We start from the raw sequence: 8,922 nt of genomic DNA, 5'->3' as shown, positions 1-8,922 counted from the left end.
GACGGGTTGGGCAAAAAGCTCCACTTGACATTTACATTTATTCATTTAGCTGACGCTTTTATCCAAAGCGACTTACAATTGCTATATATGTCAGAGGTCGCACGCCTCTGGAGCAACTAGGGGTTAGGTGTCTTGCTCAGGGACACATTGGTGTCTCACAGTGGATTCGAACCCGGGTCTCTCACGCCAATGGCATGTGTCTTATCCACTGCGCCAACACCACCACCATTCAATATGCTCAATGTGGGCTCGTCCGGGATTTGAACCCGGGACCTCTCACACCCGAAGCGAGAATCATACCCCTAGACCAACGAGCCACACTTGAGCATGCTGAAGGCCAAGACACTGAGTACAGAGATTGTGGCTGTTGACAGAGGACAGGAAACAATGTTGAAAATCCTCATTATTGCTTAGCTCATTAACATACCAAGATATTTTGTAAAAGAAGAAAAGCCGTAATAATAATTTAATTTCTAAAAGACAGATAATCAACAAAAGATCAAGATCTAACTACGTTTTTCAGACAAAAGGGATAAAATTTTCCAAGTTCATCGAATCTTGGCGAGTTAAAACTTTTATTTAATTTATTAATTTGGGTTAAAAGTTCATGAAATGTTCAAACATGTGAAATATAAATGAGAAAGCTGTATTTTAAGTTAATTTAATTTCCAGTGTGTGATGTAAAATAACGTGACAAATGTGTTTGTGAAATGTGATTGTCATATTGATGCTGTGTTAAACAGTAGTAACAGACATGATGTGTATGGTATGGAAAGAATACTTATAGTGATTTTGTCACGACTAAAATATTTGTGAACATCCATAGAAAAAAAGTTATGCTAAGTCATACACTGATAATAAATACTGAACTCAACTGTATTAATGTGTTTGCACAAGAGAGATCTGTTAGGTTAATGTAATTTTGTGGTTCACCATTGTGCTGGAGAGTAAAGTCTGTGCTTCAGTCAACGATGAGCCACAAACACTGATTTTTGCTGCTTTATATAAAGACAGTAAATGTGGAGTTGCTGATACAGTGATGATTTATGTGTTACGTATTTTAGCACATACTTATGTGCTATAGCTGACAGTAAACTGCAACGATTTCAGTAAATGTCATGTTTTTAGTTGCTCTACTATTACACATTAAGTGTTTGCAGTTTTATATTAAGAAATATTCCTTCACAGTCAACGCAAATGAAATAACTTCACAGTACTAACATTGAATGAATGGTAGTTTTTAAACTCAAACTGTTTGAAGCAGTGGGAGAAGAGTTAATTTCCATGGTAGAATTATGGTAAAACACTGTAGAATAAAATAAAATAAAATAAAAATAAAGGTTGTAATTTAAACGATTGAGAGCTGTAAATTAACAGTACCTTACTGGCACCCCTGTTGCCAGTAAATTACTGTTATTTAACGGCACAATTTTTACAGTGTACTGTTGATTTCCAACCTTCAGCATCTTTATGCATGTGTCATCCATGAGTATGCAATAATGGAGAGCAAGCATTTAGGAGTTTTGACAAGTTGAATGAGCAATAAAGCTATAATGAGCCCCTTTATTAAAATACATGGAGGTGAGGAACAATACACAAATTGTCATATTCACCCAGTATTACTTGATCTAATTCACAAATATCTCAATTACAGTTTAGTAGAAATTAATTGTACTCAGTTGTGTTTTAGGCAATAAGACAGTCCAGAACTTCATAGTCAAAAACATTTTATATTGAAATAATGAAGATTTCTATGCCACCCCAGACTGGTTGCTGGCCCCTCCCTGGCCACCCCTATGAAAACCTCCTGGCTCCACCACTGCATAGGGCATATGCCTGCAAATACAGGAACGAACTGCGTTCTGTATAGCTTTCATACGGAACGCTTCTCTGATGCCTTTAATACGGGACAATTACATATTATATGGAACTGTTAGCAAGCAACCCAATTTAAAACACAAAAGAGAATTGTCTCAGGGGCCCCCTAGTGTTCGGGGCCCTGGGCTGCAGCCCATGTTGCCCATTAGGATAACGAGGCCCTGCTCATGCATGCTTGTTTACATCACAGCGCACACTCTTTCAAGCAGCATATAGCTGTGTTGTGTATTTTGACTAGTTGATTGGAAAATTATTCTTAATATGCATTCCAAATCCAGAATAATTTGTAATGTATAATTATTCATGGTATTTAGAAGTGCCCATGATAACAATATCGTACATAGCCTATTAATTACCGTGATACATCGCATTACCAAATACCAGCACATGTCTAGTCAGGGCATGAAAAAACTTCGCCATGCAGGCCTGAAGAACACCCTTAGACCCCAGAGGGTTAAAGGTAATTGCTAATTTGTAAATGATTTTATTTCATAGCATGTGATTCATTTTCATCCTCCAAGTCTCTTCTTAAAAATCCAGGTCATACCGTTTTGATTTCAACAACTTTAAGGTTTGAATCTGTCATCTGCAAAATCAGATCTTAAGCATGACTTTGATCAAATTTGTTGCTGGTCCACAAGGATATGTGGATATATTGCACTGGAATCAAGACATCTTAAGGCTATGCAGTTTACTGTAATTCCCTCTCACTTGTGTTGTGAATACTGACAATGCTGATGGACCTAAATGTTTCATCAGAGAAAATATGTCTGGATGACAGAAGAACACTGGCTTTTCAAAGTTCTAAAAGGAAATTGTATTTCAAAATGATATATGCAAGACTGTTACACACTAAAGTGGCCTGAGAAAAAGGATTACATAATTTGTGATTATATAAAACTGCAACAGAAATACACTGAGCCATGAAAAACTAGATCAGTCTAGGCAGAGGATCTAAGATTGCAAAGCGATGCTACAGCACACACACACACACACACACACACACATATATATATATATATATATATATATATATATATATAACACAAACAAAAACAAAATATACAACAAGATATATATAACAAAAAGAAATATACAAAAACATGAATACATGTTACCGTGCAGTGGCGGATCTAGAAAATTTTGCATGGGGGGGCAAAGGGGTGGCAAGAGGTCTTGGCAGGGTGGCAGGGGTACATGGAATCCCTATATATGAATTGCTTTAAAAAAAAACACAAAAACACTTTTAAACTACAGTAGTTATTGTTTAATCATGCCCTTACACACTACAACGTTTTTTAATTCACAACACACACCAGTTATGTTTAGACTACTTAATTCTATTGTATTTGTTATTTCCCCAGTTGTAACCTGGTTTCATTGCTGTGATATCTGAGAGGAATTGGATTTAATAGGACTGCTTAGGCTTAGCTAATCAAATGATCGATCTCCTAACTGGCACTGTATTGTGTGTTGTAACGTAACAGCCCAAACTAAAATTGGGTATTTTTATTTAAAGTAATTAATTAATTATTAAAGCGATTTAAGGGAATAAAGAAAAAGAAAGGCTTGTTGTATTAGTGAAATAATTGTAACTATTTGCAACTAATATTTTATTTTTAATTTACCTAAATGAATCAAGGAAATTATAGCATATTTTCAATTCAAAAAGGCAAAATTTAATAAATAGATAAAAAAAGTTGAACTTTTCTATTGTAAAACATTCAAATATTAAATTATCTACTTACATTTTACCAGGCATTTGTTAACTTATTTAATAATTTTGAGATTGATGAGCTAGACCGCTGAACTTTTAGTCTTCATAACAACAAACAGAGCGTTGCGTAATGTAGTGCATCAGAGCAGCATCAATAATAATATCAAGTGAATCTCTTATCTGCATCTTAAGTTTATTGCCAATAATAATGACAGGTTTGCGAACGTGAACTCGGTGAGCTCGCGCAAAACACATCTTCAGCACAGCGACTCATTTAAACGCCTCTGATTGGCCGATGTGATCAACAGACATGTCTGTGATTGGCTACAATGCTCAACGTTGCAAAAGCACGTCAAAAGTACCTTTAATGCAAAGGGACAAATATAAATAAAAATGTAATATGCACTGTTCATGATTAGTTAATCGCGGCCGCTGTAATCTTATTCACATTTGTTTTTCTGATGAATTGTTTTGCTCTGTGAGAAAGACAAGTTAACAAAATATTCGGGGCTTTACTAAAAACTTTCGGGGCTTAAGCCCCATTAGCCCAGCCCTAGCGCTGCCCCTCAATATTTTATATTTTTTATTAAGCTGTTCTTGTCTTTACTAAAATCAAAATCAGGCTAATCAAAGAGAAGAGTGCTCTTACAAATCACGAGGGAGCGATTTGACCGCTGATTATGAACGTAATAGACTCGCTGTTTTTGCTGATGCTGAATCGTCTTTAGCATACAATACATTCATTACAAATTTAACTTTAAGTTAAGCGTGTGTTTAAACTACACCTGGGGAAACTCACTTCACCTTCAGAGGATCTGACCGGGGCAGCTCAGTCTCTGGTTGCAGGGCCACCGCACCGAAGCAGACTCGCTGTGTGTATGATAGAGTTGTGACGTTCGCGAACGAACCGATTATTTTGAACGGCTCATAAACATGAACGATGGGAGCCGAGTCGCGGCTGGAGGGGAGCCGTTCTTTCTGTCGTTCTTTTTTCCTATGCGTGTTTCACACAGATGCACACAAATGAGCTCTTCCGCGAGACAGAACAGTTATAGGGGGAGGGGCGCACCCAGCGCAGGCCAACCCTTTATAGCTTGATGATATTAGTTATTAGTTGTGCATGTTCATTGCAGCCCACTTTGTTATTGTTCATTGACTTGAAGGGGCTGATGTCCTATTTGCAAAGTTTACAGTAGTAATAGTATGTAGTATGTAGACATTTCCATTTTATTTATTCTAATTTTATCTACTTTAAATATTTTTTGTTTTCTATCAAAATGTTCTTGTGTGATAACAATGTTCTTGTGTGAAAGTGTTTGTAGTAAAAGCTGTTTTGCACAGAAATTCATTGCAGCCGGCTTTGTTTTTGATGTGTATTTGAGTAGGTATTGTATGAATAACATAAGTCAACGTAGCTTTACACACACACACACACACACACACACTTTGTACTAAAGGTAAATCCAAAATAGTGATGTCACTGTCTAAGCAGAGGGATTTGTGCAACCCTATGGAATATAGTCCACACATGACAAATGAGGTAATAATCAATATTTCAGAATAATTCAAACTCAGATATTGGTGTGTGATATCTGAGTTTTAATTATTTGGCTACAAATCTCACCTCATCATTCCTCCCAGTGATTATTTCCAGGATAAACTGAGATGCCCCCAAGCTGGCTTCTTAAAACTGACTAAATATTTAAAAAGAGTTCTTTTGAACGGCTCTTTGAAAGGAACGGATCGCGAAGATCCGGATCCCCTCAAAGAGCCATAAATCCCATCACTAGTGTATGAGCCAGACTGAGCGAACGCCGCTCTGCACGTTTGAATCAGGGAGGTAACTAAGTATTTGAGGGGCAGGGGGGAAGGGCGAATAATACATTTAAAATTAAAAATTAAATTGTTCACTTTTGGTAAATGTATTGGACATAGTGGTGGGTTGTTTTTGTAAGTACAGTTTTTGGATCATTAAAGTTAGGGGGGCAGCTGGGGGGGCAAGGCTCTAGAGTGGGGGGGCCCCTGCCCCCCCTTGCCCCCCTGTAGATCCGCCCATGTTACCGTGTTACTTTGTAAAAAAAACACTGAATATGTAATATGTATGTGCATAACATCACAGTTTTCACAAATCACTTATTACTTATTATTTATTTATTTATTTATTTTCTATTTTTAGTTGAAAATGTTATAGAAAGCCCCTATGTCTCAATTCTGTTTTTTTTTCTTTACTACAGAATAACAATACAAATTCTTATAAGATAATTATATTATAATTAACTATAATAACCTTATAATTCTTGTTGTCTCCGAATTGTGAGTTTATATTTTGCAATTCCATTATATTTTGACTTTTTTTTTCTCAGATTTTTTATCTTCAGTCATAAAAGTCAAGAAACTCAGTACACTGTAAAAAGCATAATTTTATACCATAACAGTTTATTAAATAACATTAAAATATTTTGACATTGACTTTAACACTATTTATTCATTTGTTTGTCTATTTGTCAGGTACCTTAAAAACCCTTGTCTCCTCCATCTGGTACACTACCTCTATGGAATTTACAGTTTATTTAATTTTTCAGGCTTAAGCATCAGTGCAATATCAAACAAACGATAAAATTAAATAGAAAAGAGAAGAAAAAGTTGTCTAGTTGTCTAAAACTCTCAGTGATTTAGAAATATACAGTATTACTGAGTTATTTATTTTACTCAGGCTTTCATTGATTTTCAGACCAGGCTTACATGCACATTGTCTCTTGACTTAAAGGTCACTTCCTTCAAAGAGTGAAGTAGTGAGGCCACATGCTGCCATTCCAGTTTAGCTGATGACGCTCTCAGGCATTGATTTGTGGTAAAGAACATGAGGCCAATGAATCCTGAATCACACTTAGAGCTGCATTAGGGAATTAGAGGTGGAACAGCAAACATGAAGTTTACAAAATTTATCAGAGTTGAAATAGTTATGACCTTTTCATTTTGATGTTCTCTGTATCTCAGGAATTGGCATTGTGATTAAATGTTTTGACATTCTTTCATATCTATGTCGATGCAGATGATAACTTTAATATTGTCTTCAAATGGAGCAAAAATTAAAGATGCATGGATGACACAGAAGAAAAAAAAATTGCTGGTTTGAGCAGCATAAGGCTGTTATTAATCAAGCTCACAATGATGAAGACACATCTATAGGTAAGTCAAGTTTTGAAAATCTACAGATTATGTACTGGTTATGCTGGTAACAGTACAGCAAGTAAAGCAGCAGGAATCCGTTCAAACAGCCTTCAACACCAAATTCTGCAGGATGCTGAGCTCCTAGTGCACAAAAGAGCTGGATCACGCAGATGTGACCCTGGAGTAGGTGCAGAAGCTCCTTAGCCTGGAACACGTAAGTGTAACCCCTATCTCCTGGGTCCTCACTGCCACACCTTGTTCTTGTTATGAGGGGGTCTCGAACCCAGGTTTCCGGCATGGGAGGCAGATGCACTAAGATGGAGGCTAAAGACTACAGCCAGTTACTATGTCAGTTACTAGTGTGTCTCTTGAGATCAGGGGAGTGAGGTTTATTTTTGGACAATAATATTGATGCAGGATCATCAGAAGATGTTGATCCAGGAACATGTCTTACTTGGCAAAATCACGGCAACCATATTTTTATTAATATTACGAATGCATTAAGTCCAAACATGATGGAAAAATACAACTGTCATGTATGCATTCATTTGTCCATTAACAGCTGAGTTTGTGTAAAATGTTGTTCTACACTTAGCTGTCACTAAGAATATTTGTTTATCTGAATACGTATAAAAGGGTGTGTAAAATATAAAGAATCAACTTTGAAGAAAAAGAATAAAATGAAGTGACATTCAGCCAAGTATGGTGACCCATACTCAGAATTCGTGCTCTCAAAAACTTGACAAGGCAGACTCAGACCAAACACTGCTGTTAAAAGATTCGCAGAAAGGCCATTAGATAGAGAGACAGACTGGTGTTTCAAACAATATAAACTCACTTGCTAAATATGTGTATTGTATTGTATCAGCATAATATATATATATATATATATATATATATATATATATATACAACCCGAATTCCGGAAAAGTTGGGACGTTTTTTAAATTTTAATAAAATGAAAACTAAAGGAATTTCAAATCACATGAGCCAATATTTTATTCACAATAGAACATAGATAACGTAGCAAATGTTTAAACTGAGAAATTTTACACTTTTATCCGCTTAATTAGCTCATTTAAAATTTAATGCCTGCTACAGGTCTCAAAAAAGTTGGCACGGGGGCAACAAATGGCTAAAAAAGCAAGCAGTTTTGAAAAGATTCAGCTGGGAGAACATCTAGTGATTAATTAAGTTAATTGATATCAGGTCTGTAACATGATTAGCTATAAAAGCTTTGTCTTAGAGAAGCAGAGTCTCTCAGAAGTAAAGATGGGCAGAGGCTCTCCAATCTGTGAAAGACTGCGTAAAAAAATTGTGGAAAACTTTAAAAACAATGTTCCTCAACGTCAAATTGCAAAGGCTTTGTAAATCTCATCATCTACAGTGTATAACATCATCAAAAGATTCAGAGAAACTGGAGAAATCTCTGTGCGTAAGGGACAAGGCCGGAGACCTTTATTGGATGCCCGTGGTCTTCAGGCTCTCAGACTACACTGCATCACTCATCGGCATGATTGTGTCAATGACATTACTAAATGGGCCCAGGAATACTTTCAGAAACCACTGTCGGTAAACACAATCCGCCGTGCCATCAGCAGATGCCAACTAAAGCTCTATCATGCAAAAAGGAAGCCATATGTGAACATGGTCCAGAAACGCCGTCGTGTCCTGTGGGCCAAGGCTCATTTAAAATGGACTATTCCAAAGTGGAATACTGTTTTATGGTCAGACGAGTCCAAATTTGACATTCTTGTTGGAAATCACGGACGCCGTGTCCTCCGGGCTAAAGAGGAGGGAGACCTTCCAGCATGTTATCAGCGTTCAGTTCAAAAGCCAGCATCTCTGATGGTATGGGGGTGCATAAGTGCATACGGTATGGGCAGCTTGCATGTTTTGGAAGGCTCTGTGAATGCTGAAAGGTATATAAAGGTTTTAGAGCAACATATGCTTCCCTTCAAACAACGTCTATTTCAGGGAAGGCCTTGTTTATTTCAGCAGGACAATGCAAAACCACATACTGCAGCTATAACAACAGCATGGCTTCGTCGTAGAAGAGTCCGGGTGCTAACCTGGCCTGCCTGCAGTCCAGATCTTTCACCTATAGAGAACATTTGGCGCATCATTAAACGAAAAATACGTCAAAGACGACCACG

The 8,922-nt window shown here is 36.9% G+C and overlaps 1 non-coding gene across 1 annotated transcript; it reads right to left on the bottom strand.

Annotated features, from left to right (window-relative positions):
* Positions 1 to 245: 245 nt before the first annotated feature.
* Positions 246 to 317, bottom strand: trnap-cgg (transfer RNA proline (anticodon CGG)). Its single transcript has one exon. It is a non-coding gene; the product is annotated as a tRNA-Pro (tRNA).
* Between the last annotated feature and the right edge of the window lie 8,605 nt (positions 318 to 8,922).

The sequence above is a fragment of the Carassius carassius genome, chromosome 6 (genome assembly GCF_963082965.1).
Source record: "Carassius carassius chromosome 6, fCarCar2.1, whole genome shotgun sequence".
NCBI classification, from domain to species: domain Eukaryota; kingdom Metazoa; phylum Chordata; class Actinopteri; order Cypriniformes; family Cyprinidae; genus Carassius; species Carassius carassius.
Note: the sequence above shows the minus strand (reverse complement) of the source record. Positions and strands in the feature narration are given on the sequence as shown.